At 45.1% G+C, this 16,476-nt stretch overlaps 13 non-coding genes across 13 annotated transcripts; all 13 read left to right on the top strand.

Moving 5' to 3' along the window:
- Nucleotides 1–264: 264 nt before the first annotated feature.
- LOC141184183 (U2 spliceosomal RNA) lies at nt 265–455 on the top strand. The gene has a single exon (XR_012258963.1). It is a non-coding gene; the product is annotated as a U2 spliceosomal RNA (small nuclear RNA).
- Nucleotides 456–1,576: 1,121 nt separating this feature from the next.
- Nucleotides 1,577–1,767, top strand: LOC141190970 (U2 spliceosomal RNA). The gene has a single exon (XR_012264976.1). It is a non-coding gene; the product is annotated as a U2 spliceosomal RNA (small nuclear RNA).
- Nucleotides 1,768–2,888: 1,121 nt separating this feature from the next.
- On the top strand, nt 2,889–3,079 carry LOC141190969 (U2 spliceosomal RNA). The gene has a single exon (XR_012264975.1). It is a non-coding gene; the product is annotated as a U2 spliceosomal RNA (small nuclear RNA).
- Nucleotides 3,080–4,202: 1,123 nt separating this feature from the next.
- LOC141184328 (U2 spliceosomal RNA) lies at nt 4,203–4,393 on the top strand. Its single transcript, XR_012259094.1, has one exon. It is a non-coding gene; the product is annotated as a U2 spliceosomal RNA (small nuclear RNA).
- Nucleotides 4,394–5,514: 1,121 nt separating this feature from the next.
- Nucleotides 5,515–5,705, top strand: LOC141190967 (U2 spliceosomal RNA). The gene has a single exon (XR_012264974.1). It is a non-coding gene; the product is annotated as a U2 spliceosomal RNA (small nuclear RNA).
- A 1,120-nt stretch (nt 5,706–6,825) lies between these two features.
- LOC141190966 (U2 spliceosomal RNA) lies at nt 6,826–7,016 on the top strand. Its single transcript, XR_012264973.1, has one exon. It is a non-coding gene; the product is annotated as a U2 spliceosomal RNA (small nuclear RNA).
- A 1,122-nt stretch (nt 7,017–8,138) lies between these two features.
- On the top strand, nt 8,139–8,329 carry LOC141190965 (U2 spliceosomal RNA). The gene has a single exon (XR_012264972.1). It is a non-coding gene; the product is annotated as a U2 spliceosomal RNA (small nuclear RNA).
- Nucleotides 8,330–9,449: 1,120 nt separating this feature from the next.
- LOC141190964 (U2 spliceosomal RNA) lies at nt 9,450–9,640 on the top strand. Its single transcript, XR_012264971.1, has one exon. It is a non-coding gene; the product is annotated as a U2 spliceosomal RNA (small nuclear RNA).
- A 1,120-nt stretch (nt 9,641–10,760) lies between these two features.
- LOC141190962 (U2 spliceosomal RNA) lies at nt 10,761–10,951 on the top strand. The gene has a single exon (XR_012264969.1). It is a non-coding gene; the product is annotated as a U2 spliceosomal RNA (small nuclear RNA).
- A 1,125-nt stretch (nt 10,952–12,076) lies between these two features.
- LOC141185192 (U2 spliceosomal RNA) lies at nt 12,077–12,267 on the top strand. The gene has a single exon (XR_012259877.1). It is a non-coding gene; the product is annotated as a U2 spliceosomal RNA (small nuclear RNA).
- Nucleotides 12,268–13,387: 1,120 nt separating this feature from the next.
- LOC141190961 (U2 spliceosomal RNA) lies at nt 13,388–13,578 on the top strand. The gene has a single exon (XR_012264968.1). It is a non-coding gene; the product is annotated as a U2 spliceosomal RNA (small nuclear RNA).
- A 1,121-nt stretch (nt 13,579–14,699) lies between these two features.
- Nucleotides 14,700–14,890, top strand: LOC141184267 (U2 spliceosomal RNA). The gene has a single exon (XR_012259038.1). It is a non-coding gene; the product is annotated as a U2 spliceosomal RNA (small nuclear RNA).
- Nucleotides 14,891–16,011: 1,121 nt separating this feature from the next.
- On the top strand, nt 16,012–16,202 carry LOC141190960 (U2 spliceosomal RNA). Its single transcript, XR_012264967.1, has one exon. It is a non-coding gene; the product is annotated as a U2 spliceosomal RNA (small nuclear RNA).
- The last annotated feature ends 274 nt before the right edge of the window (nt 16,203–16,476 follow it).

Genomic DNA, 16,476 nt, shown 5'->3' with positions numbered 1-16,476 from the left:
CCCCGCCTTAATTGGTTCTCCTCCCTTCCAACGGTGTTGAGGCGGGTGGGAACAGCCGGGGGTTGAGGGTACTGTGCTAAAAGAGGTGGAGTTATGCAGATCTAAAACGCGTGGATTGCAGCAGCAGCAAGCCGAAAAGTGCAGGCATGTGAGGGATCTAGAGGTTGACAGCATGTCTTCTTAACGGGAGTCCAGGTGGCCATCTCCACAAATGGACTTTTCAGAATCCTTGGGTGGCACCGTAGTCGGAAACCAATTCTGGTTATCGCTTCTCAGCCTTTTGGCTAAGATCAAGTGTAGTATCTGTTCTTATCAGTTTAATATCTGATACGTCCCCTATCTGGGGACCATATATTAAATGGATTTTTAGAACAGGGAGATGGAAAAAGAGCTTGCTCTGTCCACTCCACGCATTGACCTGGTATTGCAGTATCTCCAGGACCGGTGCACCCCTTCTTTAATGCAGTTTCTAAAATCAGAAAGAATTGAATTCAATGCTTTTTGTTCATTTTGCTTGTTTGTCGGATTTTGGGATGGACTCTTTGGCTTTGCTTTTCTTCTCCTCATTGGATTTTTCATGTTAAAAGTTGCAGAAGCCAGATGACAAGCTCATTTTGGTTCAACTTTAGCAACTGTGCATTGCATTGCCATGTAATGTAATGTAATGCAATGCTATCTATCTAGCTCTCCCTCTATACTTCCTTTTGGATAAACAGACATATTAGGCAAGCATTTTGGAGCTTTCACCTAAATAACTACAGGTGGTGAGATAAGCTGCACAATATAATTGACCTTTCAGTATATTGTTGCACACACACCATCTATTTAGCAAATGCCCTTGTTATCAACAGCAGCCTTTTAAACTCACCTGAGCTAACAGGTATGTGAGCTGGTTACTCTGCTGCGCTTAAAATTTCTTTTTTGGTTTGCTACAATGCCTTTTCTGAAACGTTGTCTCCCTCTGCTGGAACACTGACTTCTTTCATTTAATGCCTGCAGACTATAAAAGAGAAACCAACCCAAAAAGTTTGGTTGATTAGTCTGTGGCATTCTTTTAAACTGTTGCTTATGGCGGTCTCTGTGAGCTTCTCAGTGACATTCAGCCATCCAGGTATCCCGCCTGCAGTAGACGGAATGTGGCAATGGAACGCTGGCTGCGCGTGTCATAATAGGCTCTGAGCCTTTATATACCTGCGCACAGCAGCAGCCACCTTCAGTCTGCTGCTGGACAGCCAGCAGCAGCAGCAGCAGGAGAGGTAATTAATCAGCAACCCTCCTGCTAAGGGTAGACAGCTGCTCGTTCCACCCCCCCCCCCGCCTTAATTGGTTCTCCTCCCTTCCAACGGTGTTGAGGCGGGTGGGAACAGCCGGGGGTTGAGGGTACTGTGCTAAAAGAGGTGGAGTTATGCAGATCTAAAACGCGTGGATTGCAGCAGCAGCAAGCCGAAAAGTGCAGGCATGTGAGGGATCTAGATGTTGACAGCATGTCTTCTTAACGGGAGTCCAGGTGGCCATCTCCACAAATGGACTTTTCAGAATCCTTGGGTGGCACCGTAGTCGGAAACCAATTCTGGTTATCGCTTCTCGGCCTTTTGGCTAAGATCAAGTGTAGTATCTGTTCTTATCAGTTTAATATCTGATACGTCCCCTATCTGGGGACCATATATTAAATGGATTTTTAGAACAGGGAGATGGAAAAAGAGCTTGCTCTGTCCACTCCACGCATTGACCTGGTATTGCAGTATCTCCAGGACCGGTGCACCCCTTCTTTAATGCAGTTTCTAAAATCAGAAAGAATTGAATTCAATGCTTTTTGTTCATTTTGCTTGTTTGTCGGATTTTGGGATGGACTCTTTGGCTTTGCTTTTCTTCTCCTCATTGGATTTTTCATGTTAAAAGTTGCAGAAGCCAGATGACAAGCTCATTTTGGTTCAACTTCAGCAACTGTGCATTGCATTGCCATGTAATGTAATGTAATGCAATGCTATCTATCTAGCTCTCCCTCTATACTTCCTTTTGGATAAACAGACATATTAGGCAAGCATTTTGGAGCTTTCACCTAAATAACTACAGGTGGTGAGATAAGCTGCACAATATAATTGACCTTTCAGTATATTGTTGCACACACACCATCTATTTAGCAAATGCCCTTGTTATCAACAGCAGCCTTTTAAACTCACCTGAGCTAACAGGTATGTGAGCTGGTTACTCTGCTGTGCTTAAAATTTCTTTTTTGGTTTGCTACAATGCCTTTTCTGAAACGTTGTCTCCCTCTGCTGGAACACTGACTTCTTTCATTTAATGCCTGCAGACTATAAAAGAGAAACCAACCCAAAAAGTTTGGTTGATTAGTCTGTGGCATTCTTTTAAACTGTTGCTTATGGCGGTCTCTGTGAGCTTCTCAGTGACATTCAGCCATCCAGGTATCCCGCCTGCAGTAGACGGAATGTGGCAATGGAACGCTGGCTGCGTGTGTCATAATAGGCTCTGAGCCTTTATATACCTGCGCACAGCAGCAGCCACCTTCAGTCTGCTGCTGGACAGCCAGCAGCAGCAGCAGCAGGAGAGGTAATTAATCAGCAACCCTCCTGCTAAGGGTAGACAGCTGCTCGTTCCACCCCCCCCCCCGCCTTAATTGGTTCTCCTCCCTTCCAACGGTGTTGAGGCGGGTGGGAACAGCCGGGGGTTGAGGGTACTGTGCTAAAAGAGGTGGAGTTATGCAGATCTAAAACGCGTGGATTGCAGCAGCAGCAAGCCGAAAAGTGCAGGCATGTGAGGGATCTAGAGGTTGACAGCATGTCTTCTTAACGGGAGTCCAGGTGGCCATCTCCACAAATGGACTTTTCAGAATCCTTGGGTGGCACCGTAGTCGGAAACCAATTCTGGTTATCGCTTCTCGGCCTTTTGGCTAAGATCAAGTGTAGTATCTGTTCTTATCAGTTTAATATCTGATACGTCCCCTATCTGGGGACCATATATTAAATGGATTTTTAGAACAGGGAGATGGAAAAAGAGCTTGCTCTGTCCACTCCACGCATTGACCTGGTATTGCAGTATCTCCAGGACCGGTGCACCCCTTCTTTAATGCAGTTTCTAAAATCAGAAAGAATTGAATTCAATGCTTTTTGTTCATTTTGCTTGTTTGTCGGATTTTGGGATAGACTCTTTGGCTTTGCTTTTCTTCTCCTCATTGGATTTTTTATGTTAAAAGTTGCAGAAGCCAGATGACAAGCTCATTTTGGTTCAACTTCAGCAACTGTGCATTGCATTGCCATGTAATGTAATGTAATGCAATGCTATCTATCTAGCTCTCCCTCTATACTTCCTTTTGGATAAACAGACATATTAGGCAAGCATTTTGGAGCTTTCACCTAAATAACTACAGGTGGTGAGATAAGCTGCACAATATAATTGACCTTTCAGTATATTGTTGCACACACACCATCTATTTAGCAAATGCCCTTGTTATCAACAGCAGCCTTTTAAACTCACCTGAGCTAACAGGTATGTGAGCTGGTTACTCTGCTGCGCTTAAAATTTCTTTTTTGGTTTGCTACAATGCCTTTTCTGAAACGTTGTCTCCCTCTGCTGGAACACTGACTTCTTTCATTTAATGCCTGCAGACTATAAAAGAGAAACCAACCCAAAAAGTTTGGTTGATTAGTCTGTGGCATTCTTTTAAACTGTTGCTTATGGCGGTCTCTGTGAGCTTCTCAGTGACATTCAGCCATCCAGGTATCCCGCCTGCAGTAGACGGAATGTGGCAATGGAACGCTGGCTGCGCGTGTCATAATAGGCTCTGAGCCTTTATATACCTGCGCACAGCAGCAGCCACCTTCAGTCTGCTGCTGGACAGCCAGCAGCAGCAGCAGCAGGAGAGGTAATTAATCAGCAACCCTCCTGCTAAGGGTAGACAGCTGCTCGTTCCACCCCCCCCCCCCCGCCTTAATTGGTTCTCCTCCCTTCCAACGGTGTTGAGGCGGGTGGGAACAGCCGGGGGTTGAGGGTACTGTGCTAAAAGAGGTGGAGTTATGCAGATCTAAAACGCGTGGATTGCAGCAGCAGCAAGCCGAAAAGTGCAGGCATGTGAGGGATCTAGATGTTGAGAGCATGTCTTCTTAACGGGAGTCCAGGTGGCCATCTCCACAAATGGACTTTTCAGAATCCTTGGGTGGCACCGTAGTCGGAAACCAATTCTGGTTATCGCTTCTCGGCCTTTTGGCTAAGATCAAGTGTAGTATCTGTTCTTATCAGTTTAATATCTGATACGTCCCCTATCTGGGGACCATGTATTAAATGGATTTTTAGAACAGGGAGATGGAAAAAGAGCTTGCTCTGTCCACTCCACGCATTGACCTGGTATTGCAGTATCTCCAGGACCGGTGCACCCCTTCTTTAATGCAGTTTCTAAAATCAGAAAGAATTGAATTCAATGCTTTTTGTTCATTTTGCTTGTTTGTCGGATTTTGGGATGGACTCTTTGGCTTTGCTTTTCTTCTCCTCATTGGATTTTTCATGTTAAAAGTTGCAGAAGCCAGATGACAAGCTCATTTTGGTTCAACTTCAGCAACTGTGCATTGCATTGCCATGTAATGTAATGTAATGCAATGCTATCTATCTAGCTCTCCCTCTATACTTCCTTTTGGATAAACAGACATATTAGGCAAGCATTTTGGAGCTTTCACCTAAATAACTACAGGTGGTGAGATAAGCTGCACAATATAATTGACCTTTCAGTATATTGTTGCACACACACCATCTATTTAGCAAATGCCCTTGTTATCAACAGCAGCCTTTTAAACTCACCTGAGCTAACAGGTATGTGAGCTGGTTACTCTGCTGTGCTTAAAATTTCTTTTTTGGTTTGCTACAATGCCTTTTCTGAAACGTTGTCTCCCTCTGCTGGAACACTGACTTCTTTCATTTAATGCCTGCAGACTATAAAAGAGAAACCAACCCAAAAAGTTTGGTTGATTAGTCTGTGGCATTCTTTTAAACTGTTGCTTATGGCGGTCTCTGTGAGCTTCTCAGTGACATTCAGCCATCCAGGTATCCCGCCTGCAGTAGACGGAATGTGGCAATGGAACGCTGGCTGCGCGTGTCATAATAGGCTCTGAGCCTTTATATACCTGCGCACAGCAGCAGCCACCTTCAGTCTGCTGCTGGACAGCGAGCAGCAGCAGCAGCAGGAGAGGTAATTAATCAGCATCCCTCCTGCTAAGGGTAGACAGCTGCTCGTTCCACCCCCCCCCCCGCCTTAATTGGTTCTCCTCCCTTCCAACGGTGTTGAGGCGGGTGGGAACAGCCGGGGGTTGAGGGTACTGTGCTAAAAGAGGTGGAGTTATGCAGATCTAAAACGCGTGGATTGCAGCAGCAGCAAGCCGAAAAGTGCAGGCATGTGAGGGATCTAGAGGTTGACAGCATGTCTTCTTAACGGGAGTCCAGGTGGCCATCTCCACAAATGGACTTTTCAGAATCCTTGGGTGGCACCGTAGTCGGAAACCAATTCTGGTTATCGCTTCTCGGCCTTTTGGCTAAGATCAAGTGTAGTATCTGTTCTTATCAGTTTAATATCTGATACGTCCCCTATCTGGGGACCATATATTAAATGGATTTTTAGAACAGGGAGATGGAAAAAGAGCTTGCTCTGTCCACTCCACGCATTGACCTGGTATTGCAGTATCTCCAGGACCGGTGCACCCCTTCTTTAATGCAGTTTCTAAAATCAGAAAGAATTGAATTCAATGCTTTTTGTTCATTTTGCTTGTTTGTCGGATTTTGGGATAGACTCTTTGGCTTTGCTTTTCTTCTCCTCATTGGATTTTTCATGTTAAAAGTTGCAGAAGCCAGATGACAAGCTCATTTTGGTTCAACTTCAGCAACTGTGCATTGCATTGCCATGTAATGTAATGTAATGCAATGCTATCTATCTAGCTCTCCCTCTATACTTCCTTTTGGATAAACAGACATATTAGGCAAGCATTTTGGAGCTTTCACCTAAATAACTACAGGTGGTGAGATAAGCTGCACAATATAATTGACCTTTCAGTATATTGTTGCACACACACCATCTATTTAGCAAATGCCCTTGTTATCAACAGCAGCCTTTTAAACTCACCTGAGCTAACAGGTATGTGAGCTGGTTACTCTGCTGCGCTTAAAATTTCTTTTTTGGTTTGCTACAATGCCTTTTCTGAAACGTTGTCTCCCTCTGCTGGAACACTGACTTCTTTCATTTAATGCCTGCAGACTATAAAAGAGAAACCAACCCAAAAAGTTTGGTTGATTAGTCTGTGGCATTCTTTTAAACTGTTGCTTATGGCGGTCTCTGTGAGCTTCTCAGTGACATTCAGCCATCCAGGTATCCCGCCTGCAGTAGACGGAATGTGGCAATGGAACGCTGGCTGCGCGTGTCATAATAGGCTCTGAGCCTTTATATACCTGCGCACAGCAGCAGCCACCTTCAGTCTGCTGCTGGACAGCCAGCAGCAGCAGCAGCAGGAGAGGTAATTAATCAGCAACCCTCCTGCTAAGGGTAGACAGCTGCTCGTTCCACCCCCCCCCCGCCTTAATTGGTTCTCCTCCCTTCCAACGGTGTTGAGGCGGGTGGGAACAGCCGGGGGTTGAGGGTACTGTGCTAAAAGAGGTGGAGTTATGCAGATCTAAAACGCGTGGATTGCAGCAGCAGCAAGCCGAAAAGTGCAGGCATGTGAGGGATCTAGAGGTTGACAGCATGTCTTCTTAACGGGAGTCCAGGTGGCCATCTCCACAAATGGACTTTTCAGAATCCTTGGGTGGCACCGTAGTCGGAAACCAATTCTGGTTATCGCTTCTCGGCCTTTTGGCTAAGATCAAGTGTAGTATCTGTTCTTATCAGTTTAATATCTGATACGTCCCCTATCTGGGGACCATATATTAAATGGATTTTTAGAACAGGGAGATGGAAAAAGAGCTTGCTCTGTCCACTCCACGCATTGACCTGGTATTGCAGTATCTCCAGGACCGGTGCACCCCTTCTTTAATGCAGTTTCTAAAATCAGAAAGAATTGAATTCAATGCTTTTTGTTCATTTTGCTTGTTTGTCGGATTTTGGGATGGACTCTTTGGCTTTGCTTTTCTTCTCCTCATTGGATTTTTCATGTTAAAAGTTGCAGAAGCCAGATGACAAGCTCATTTTGGTTCAACTTCAGCAACTGTGCATTGCATTGCCATGTAATGTAATGTAATGCAATGCTATCTATCTAGCTCTCCCTCTATACTTCCTTTTGGATAAACAGACATATTAGGCAAGCATTTTGGAGCTTTCACCTAAATAACTACAGGTGGTGAGATAAGCTGCACAATATAATTGACCTTTCAGTATATTGTTGCACACACACCATCTATTTAGCAAATGCCCTTGTTATCAACAGCAGCCTTTTAAACTCACCTGAGCTAACAGGTATGTGAGCTGGTTACTCTGCTGCGCTTAAAATTTCTTTTTTGGTTTGCTACAATGCCTTTTCTGAAACGTTGTCTCCCTCTGCTGGAACACTGACTTCTTTCATTTAATGCCTGCAGACTATAAAAGAGAAACCAACCCAAAAAGTTTGGTTGATTAGTCTGTGGCATTCTTTTAAACTGTTGCTTATGGCGGTCTCTGTGAGCTTCTCAGTGACATTCAGCCATCCAGGTATCCCGCCTGCAGTAGACGGAATGTGGCAATGGAACGCTGGCTGCGCGTGTCATAATAGGCTCTGAGCCTTTATATACCTGCGCACAGCAGCAGCCACCTTCAGTCTGCTGCTGGACAGCCAGCAGCAGCAGCAGCAGGAGAGGTAATTAATCAGCAACCCTCCTGCTAAGGGTAGACAGCTGCTCGTTCCACCCCCCCTCCCCGCCTTAATTGGTTCTCCTCCCTTCCAACGGTGTTGAGGCGGGTGGGAACAGCCGGGGGTTGAGGGTACTGTGCTAAAAGAGGTGGAGTTATGCAGATCTAAAACGCGTGGATTGCAGCAGCAGCAAGCCGAAAAGTGCAGGCATGTGAGGGATCTAGAGGTTGACAGCATGTCTTCTTAACGGGAGTCCAGGTGGCCATCTCCACAAATGGACTTTTCAGAATCCTTGGGTGGCACCGTAGTCGGAAACCAATTCTGGTTATCGCTTCTCGGCCTTTTGGCTAAGATCAAGTGTAGTATCTGTTCTTATCAGTTTAATATCTGATACGTCCCCTATCTGGGGACCATATATTAAATGGATTTTTAGAACAGGGAGATGGAAAAAGAGCTTGCTCTGTCCACTCCACGCATTGACCTGGTATTGCAGTATCTCCAGGACCGGTGCACCCCTTCTTTAATGCAGTTTCTAAAATCAGAAAGAATTGAATTCAATGCTTTTTGTTCATTTTGCTTGTTTGTCGGATTTTGGGATGGACTCTTTGGCTTTGCTTTTCTTCTCCTCATTGGATTTTTCATGTTAAAAGTTGCAGAAGCCAGATGACAAGCTCATTTTGGTTCAACTTCAGCAACTGTGCATTGCATTGCCATGTAATGTAATGTAATGCAATGCTATCTATCTAGCTCTCCCTCTATACTTCCTTTTGGATAAACAGACATATTAGGCAAGCATTTTGGAGCTTTCACCTAAATAACTACAGGTGGTGAGATAAGCTGCACAATATAATTGACCTTTCAGTATATTGTTGCACACACACCATCTATTTAGCAAATGCCCTTGTTATCAACAGCAGCCTTTTAAACTCACCTGAGCTAACAGGTATGTGAGCTGGTTACTCTGCTGCGCTTAAAATTTCTTTTTTGGTTTGCTACAATGCCTTTTCTGAAACGTTGTCTCCCTCTGCTGGAACACTGACTTCTTTCATTTAATGCCTGCAGACTATAAAAGAGAAACCAACCCAAAAAGTTTGGTTGATTAGTCTGTGGCATTCTTTTAAACTGTTGCTTATGGCGGTCTCTGTGAGCTTCTCAGTGACATTCAGCCATCCAGGTATCCCGCCTGCAGTAGACGGAATGTGGCAATGGAACGCTGGCTGCGCGTGTCATAATAGGCTCTGAGCCTTTATATACCTGCGCACAGCAGCAGCCACCTTCAGTCTGCTGCTGGACAGCCAGCAGCAGCAGCAGCAGGAGAGGTAATTAATCAGCAACCCTCCTGCTAAGGGTAGACAGCTGCTCGTTCCACCCCCCCCCCGCCTTAATTGGTTCTCCTCCCTTCCAACGGTGTTGAGGCGGGTGGGAACAGCCGGGGGTTGAGGGTACTGTGCTAAAAGAGGTGGAGTTATGCAGATCTAAAACGCGTGGATTGCAGCAGCAGCAAGCCGAAAAGTGCAGGCATGTGAGGGATCTAGAGGTTGACAGCATGTCTTCTTAACGGGAGTCCAGGTGGCCATCTCCACAAATGGACTTTTCAGAATCCTTGGGTGGCACCGTAGTCGGAAACCAATTCTGGTTATCGCTTCTCGGCCTTTTGGCTAAGATCAAGTGTAGTATCTGTTCTTATCAGTTTAATATCTGATACGTCCCCTATCTGGGGACCATATATTAAATGGATTTTTAGAACAGGGAGATGGAAAAAGAGCTTGCTCTGTCCACTCCACGCATTGACCTGGTATTGCAGTATCTCCAGGACCGGTGCACCCCTTCTTTAATGCAGTTTCTAAAATCAGAAAGAATTGAATTCAATGCTTTTTGTTCATTTTGCTTGTTTGTCGGATTTTGGGATGGACTCTTTGGCTTTGCTTTTCTTCTCCTCATTGGATTTTTCATGTTAAAAGTTGCAGAAGCCAGATGACAAGCTCATTTTGGTTCAACTTCAGCAACTGTGCATTGCATTGCCATGTAATGTAATGTAATGCAATGCTATCTATCTAGCTCTCCCTCTATACTTCCTTTTGGATAAACAGACATATTAGGCAAGCATTTTGGAGCTTTCACCTAAATAACTACAGGTGGTGAGATAAGCTGCACAATATAATTGACCTTTCAGTATATTGTTGCACACACACCATCTATTTAGCAAATGCCCTTGTTATCAACAGCAGCCTTTTAAACTCACCTGAGCTAACAGGTATGTGAGCTGGTTACTCTGCTGCGCTTAAAATTTCTTTTTTGGTTTGCTACAATGCCTTTTCTGAAACGTTGTCTCCCTCTGCTGGAACACTGACTTCTTTCATTTAATGCCTGCAGACTATAAAAGAGAAACCAACCCAAAAAGTTTGGTTGATTAGTCTGTGGCATTCTTTTAAACTGTTGCTTATGGCGGTCTCTGTGAGCTTCTCAGTGACATTCAGCCATCCAGGTATCCCGCCTGCAGTAGACGGAATGTGGCAATGGAACGCTGGCTGCGCGTGTCATAATAGGCTCTGAGCCTTTATATACCTGCGCACAGCAGCAGCCACCTTCAGTCTGCTGCTGGACAGCCAGCAGCAGCAGCAGCAGGAGAGGTAATTAATCAGCAACCCTCCTGCTAAGGGTAGACAGCTGCTCGTTCCACCCCCCCCCCGCCTTAATTGGTTCTCCTCCCTTCCAACGGTGTTGAGGCGGGTGGGAACAGCCGGGGGTTGAGGGTACTGTGCTAAAAGAGGTGGAGTTATGCAGATCTAAAACGCGTGGATTGCAGCAGCAGCAAGCCGAAAAGTGCAGGCATGTGAGGGATCTAGAGGTTGACAGCATGTCTTCTTAACGGGAGTCCAGGTGGCCATCTCCACAAATGGACTTTTCAGAATCCTTGGGTGGCACCGTAGTCGGAAACCAATTCTGGTTATCGCTTCTCGGCCTTTTGGCTAAGATCAAGTGTAGTATCTGTTCTTATCAGTTTAATATCTGATACGTCCCCTATCTGGGGACCATATATTAAATGGATTTTTAGAACAGGGAGATGGAAAAAGAGCTTGCTCTGTCCACTCCACGCATTGACCTGGTATTGCAGTATCTCCAGGACCGGTGCACCCCTTCTTTAATGCAGTTTCTAAAATCAGAAAGAATTGAATTCAATGCTTTTTGTTCATTTTGCTTGTTTGTCGGATTTTGGGATGGACTCTTTGGCTTTGCTTTTCTTCTCCTCATTGGATTTTTCATGTTAAAAGTTGCAGAAGCCAGATGACAAGCTCATTTTGGTTCAACTTCAGCAACTGTGCATTGCATTGCCATGTAATGTAATGTAATGCAATGCTATCTATCTAGCTCTCCCTCTATACTTCCTTTTGGATAAACAGACATATTAGGCAAGCATTTTGGAGCTTTCACCTAAATAACTACAGGTGGTGAGATAAGCTGCACAATATAATTGACCTTTCAGTATATTGTTGCACACACACCATCTATTTAGCAAATGCCCTTGTTATCAACAGCAGCCTTTTAAACTCACCTGAGCTAACAGGTATGTGAGCTGGTTACTCTGCTGCGCTTAAAATTTCTTTTTTGGTTTGCTACAATGCCTTTTCTGAAACGTTGTCTCCCTCTGCTGGAACACTGACTTCTTTCATTTAATGCCTGCAGACTATAAAAGAGAAACCAACCCCAAAAGTTTGGTTGATTAGTCTGTGGCATTCTTTTAAACTGTTGCTTATGGCGGTCTCTGTGAGCTTCTCAGTGACATTCAGCCATCCAGGTATCCCGCCTGCAGTAGACGGAATGTGGCAATGGAACGCTGGCTGCGCGTGTCATAATAGGCTCTGAGCCTTTATATACCTGCGCACAGCAGCAGCCACCTTCAGTCTGCTGCTGGACAGCCAGCAGCAGCAGCAGCAGGAGAGGTAATTAATCAGCAACCCTCCTGCTAAGGGTAGACAGCTGCTCGTTCCACCCGCCCCCCCCCCCGCCTTAATTGGTTCTCCTCCCTTCCAACGGTGTTGAGGCGGGTGGGAACAGCCGGGGGTTGAGGATACTGTGCTAAAAGAGGTGGAGTTATGCAGATCTAAAACGCGTGGATTGCAGCAGCAGCAAGCCGAAAAGTGCAGGCATGTGAGGGATCTAGAGGTTGACAGCATGTCTTCTTAACGGGAGTCCAGGTGGCCATCTCCACAAATGGACTTTTCAGAATCCTTGGGTGGCACCGTAGTCGGAAACCAATTCTGGTTATCGCTTCTCGGCCTTTTGGCTAAGATCAAGTGTAGTATCTGTTCTTATCAGTTTAATATCTGATATGTCACCTATCTGGGGACCATATATTAAATGGATTTTTAGAACAGGGAGATGGAAAAAGAGCTTGCTCTGTCCACTCCACGCATTGACCTGGTATTGCAGTATCTCCAGGACCGGTGCACCCCTTCTTTAATGCAGTTTCTAAAATCAGAAAGAATTGAATTCAATGCTTTTTGTTCATTTTGCTTGTTTGTCAGATTTTGGGATGGACTCTTTGGCTTTGCTTTTCTTCTCCTCATTGGATTTTTCATGTTAAAAGTTGCAGAAGCCAGATGACAAGCTCATTTTGGTTCAACTTCAGCAACTGTGCATTGCATTGCCATGTAATGTAATGTAATGCAATGCTATCTATCTAGCTCTCCCTCTATACTTCCTTTTGGATAAACAGACATATTAGGCAAGCATTTTGGAGCTTTCACCTAAATAACTACAGGTGGTGAGATAAGCTGCACAATATAATTGACCTTTCAGTATATTGTTGCACACACACCATCTATTTAGCAAATGCCCTTGTTATCAACAGCAGCCTTTTAAACTCACCTGAGCTAACAGGTATGTGAGCTGGTTACTCTGCTGCGCTTAAAATTTCTTTTTTGGTTTGCTACAATGCCTTTTCTGAAACGTTGTCTCCCTCTGCTGGAACACTGACTTCTTTCATTTAATGCCTGCAGACTATAAAAGAGAAACCAACCCAAAAAGTTTGGTTGATTAGTCTGTGGCATTCTTTTAAACTGTTGCTTATGGCGGTCTCTGTGAGCTTCTCAGTGACATTCAGCCATCCAGGTATCCCGCCTGCAGTAGACGGAATGTGGCAATGGAACGCTGGCTGCGCGTGTCATAATAGGCTCTGAGCCTTTATATACCTGCGCACAGCAGCAGCCACCTTCAGTCTGCTGCTGGACAGCCAGCAGCAGCAGCAGCAGGAGAGGTAATTAATCAGCAACCCTCCTGCTAAGGGTAGACAGCTGCTCGTTCCACCCCCCCCCCGCCTTAATTGGTTCTCCTCCCTTCCAACGGTGTTGAGGCGGGTGGGAACAGCCGGGGGTTGAGGGTACTGAGCTAAAAGAGGTGGAGTTATGCAGATCTAAAACGCGTGGATTGCAGCAGCAGCAAGCCGAAAAGTGCAGGCATGTGAGGGATCTAGAGGTTGACAGCATGTCTTCTTAACGGGAGTCCAGGTGGCCATCTCCACAAATGGACTTTTCAGAATCCTTGGGTGGCACCGTAGTCGGAAACCAATTCTGGTTATCGCTTCTCGGCCTTTTGGCTAAGATCAAGTGTAGTATCTGTTCTTATCAGTTTAATATCTGATACGTCCCCTATCTGGGGACCATATATTAAATGGATTTTTAGAACAGGGAGATGGAAAAAGAGCTTGCTCTGTCCACTCCACGCATTGACCTGGTATTGCAGTATCTCCAGGACCGGTGCACCCCTTCTTTAATGCAGTTTCTAAAATCAGAAAGAATTGAATTCAATGCTTTTTGTTCATTTTGCTTGTTTGTCAGATTTTGGGATGGACTCTTTGGCTTTGCTTTTCTTCTCCTCATTGGATTTTTCATGTTAAAAGTTGCAGAAGCCAGATGACAAGCTCATTTTGGTTCAACTTCAGCAACTGTGCATTGCATTGCCATGTAATGTAATGTAATGCAATGCTATCTATCTAGCTCTCCCTCTATACTTCCTTTTGGATAAACAGACATATTAGGCAAGCATTTTGGAGCTTTCACCTAAATAACTACAGGTGGTGAGATAAGCTGCACAATATAATTGACCTTTCAGTATATTGTTGCACACACACCATCTATTTAGCAAATGCCCTTGTTATCAACAGCAGCCTTTTAAACTCACCTGAGCTAACAGGTATGTGAGCTGGTTACTCTGCTGCGCTTAAAATTTCTTTTTTGGTTTGCTACAATGCCTTTTCTGAAACGTTGTCTCCCTCTGCTGGAACACTGACTTCTTTCATTTAATGCCTGCAGACTATAAAAGAGAAACCAACCCAAAAAGTTTGGTTGATTAGTCTGTGGCATTCTTTTAAACTGTTGCTTATGGCGGTCTCTGTGAGCTTCTCAGTGACATTCAGCCATCCAGGTATCCCGCCTGCAGTAGACGGAATGTGGCAATGGAACGCTGACTGCGCGTGTCATAATAGGCTCTGAGCCTTTATATACCTGCGCACAGCAGCAGCCACCTTCAGTTTGCTGCTGGACAGCCAGCAGCAGCAGCAGCAGGAGAGGTAATTAATCAGCAACCCTCCTGCTAAGGGTAGACAGCTGCTCGTTCCACCCCCCCCCCCGCCTTAATTGGCTCTCCTCCCTTCCAACGGTGTTGAGGCGGGTGGGAACAGCCGGGGGTTGAGGGTACTGTGCTAAAAGAGGTGGAGTTATGCAGATCTAAAACGCGTGGATTGCAGCAGCAGCAAGCTGAAAAGTGGAGGCATGTGAGGGATCTAGAGGTTGACAGCATGTCTTCTTAACGGGAGTCCAGGTGGCCATCTCCACAAATGGACTTTTCAGAATCCTTGGGTGGCACCGTAGTCGGAAACCAATTCTGGTTATCGCTTCTCGGCCTTTTGGCTAAGATCAAGTGTAGTATCTGTTCTTATCAGTTTAATATCTGATACGTCCCCTATCTGGGGACCATATATTAAATGGATTTTTAGAACAGGGAGATGGAAAAAGAGCTTGCTCTGTCCACTCCACGCGTTGACCTGGTATTGCAGTATCTCCAGGACCGGTGCACCCCTTCTTTAATGCAGTTTCTAAAATCAGAAAGAATTGAATTCAATGCTTTTTGTTCATTTTGCTTGTTTGTCGGATTTTGGGATGGACTCTTTGGCTTTGCTTTTCTTCTCCTCATTGGATTTTTCATGTTAAAAGTTGCAGAAGCCAGATGACAAGCTCATTTTGGTTCAACTTCAGCAACTGTGCATTGCATTGCCATGTAATGTAATGTAATGCAATGCTATCTATCTAGCTCTCCCTCTATACTTCCTTTTGGATAAACAGACATATTAGGCAAGCATTTTGGAGCTTTCACCTAAATAACTACAGGTGGTGAGATAAGCTGCACAATATAATTGACCTTTCAGTATATTGTTGCACACACACCATCTATTTAGCAAATGCCCTTGTTATCAACAGCAGCCTTTTAAACTCACCTGAGCTAACAGGTATGTGAGCTGGTTACTCTGCTGCGCTTAAAATTTCTTTTTTGGTTTGCTACAATGCCTTTTCTGAAACGTTGTCTCCCTCTGCTGGAACACTGACTTCTTTCATTTAATGCCTGCAGACTATAAAAGAGAAACCAACCCAAAAAGTTTGGTTGATTAGTCTGTGGCATTCTTTTAAACTGTTGCTTATGGCGGTCTCTGTGAGCTTCTCAGTGACATTCAGCCATCCAGGTATCCCGCCTGCAGTAGACGGAATGTGGCAATGGAACGCTGGCTGCGCGTGTCATAATAGGCTCTGAGCCTTTATATACCTGCGCACAGCAGCAGCCACCTTCAGTCTGCTGCTGGACAGCCAGCAGCAGCAGCAGCAGGAGAGGTAATTAATCAGCAACCCTCCTGCTAAGGGTAGACAGCTGCTCGTTCCACCCCCCCCCCCGCCTTAATTGGTTCTCCTCCCTTCCAACGGTGTTGAGGCGGGTGGGAACAGCCGGGGGTTGAGGGTACTGTGCTAAAAGAGGTGGAGTTATGCAGATCTAAAACGCGTGGATTGCAGCAGCAGCAAGCCGAAAAGTGCAGGCATGTGAGGGATCTAGAGGTTGACAGCATGTCTTCTTAACGGGAGTCCAGGTGGCCATCTCCACAAATGGACTTTTCAGAATCCTTGGGTGGCACCGTAGTCGGAAACCAATTCTGGTTATCGCTTCTCGGCCTTTTGGCTAAGATCAAGTGTAGTATCTGTTCTTATCAGTTTAATATCTGATACGTCCCCTATCTGGGGACCATATATTAAATGGATTTTTAGAACAGGGAGATGGAAAAAGAGCTTGCTCTGTCCACTCCACGCATTGACCTGGTATTGCAGTATCTCCAGGACCGGTGCACCCCTTCTTTAATGCAGTTTCTAAAATCAGAAAGAATTGAATTCAATGCTTTTTGTTCATTTTGCTTGTTTGTCGGATTTTGGGATGGACTCTTTGGCTTTGCTTTTCTTCTCCTCATTGGATTTTTCATGTTAAAAGTTGCAGAAGCCAGATGACAAGCTCATTTTGGTTCAACTTCAGCAACTGTGCATTGCATTGCCATGTAATGTAATGTAATGCAATGCTATCTATCTAGCTCTCCCTCTATACTTCCTTTTGGATAAACAGACATATTAGGCAA

This window comes from Phyllobates terribilis, unplaced genomic scaffold, assembly GCF_046119375.1.
Source record: "Phyllobates terribilis strain yellow unplaced genomic scaffold, ASM4611937v1 Scaffold_40__1_contigs__length_11209783, whole genome shotgun sequence".
In the NCBI taxonomy this organism is placed as follows: Eukaryota; Metazoa; Chordata; class Amphibia; order Anura; family Dendrobatidae; genus Phyllobates; species Phyllobates terribilis.
The sequence above is the reverse complement of the archived record's forward strand: the minus strand, read 5'-3'. Positions and strand labels throughout refer to the sequence as shown.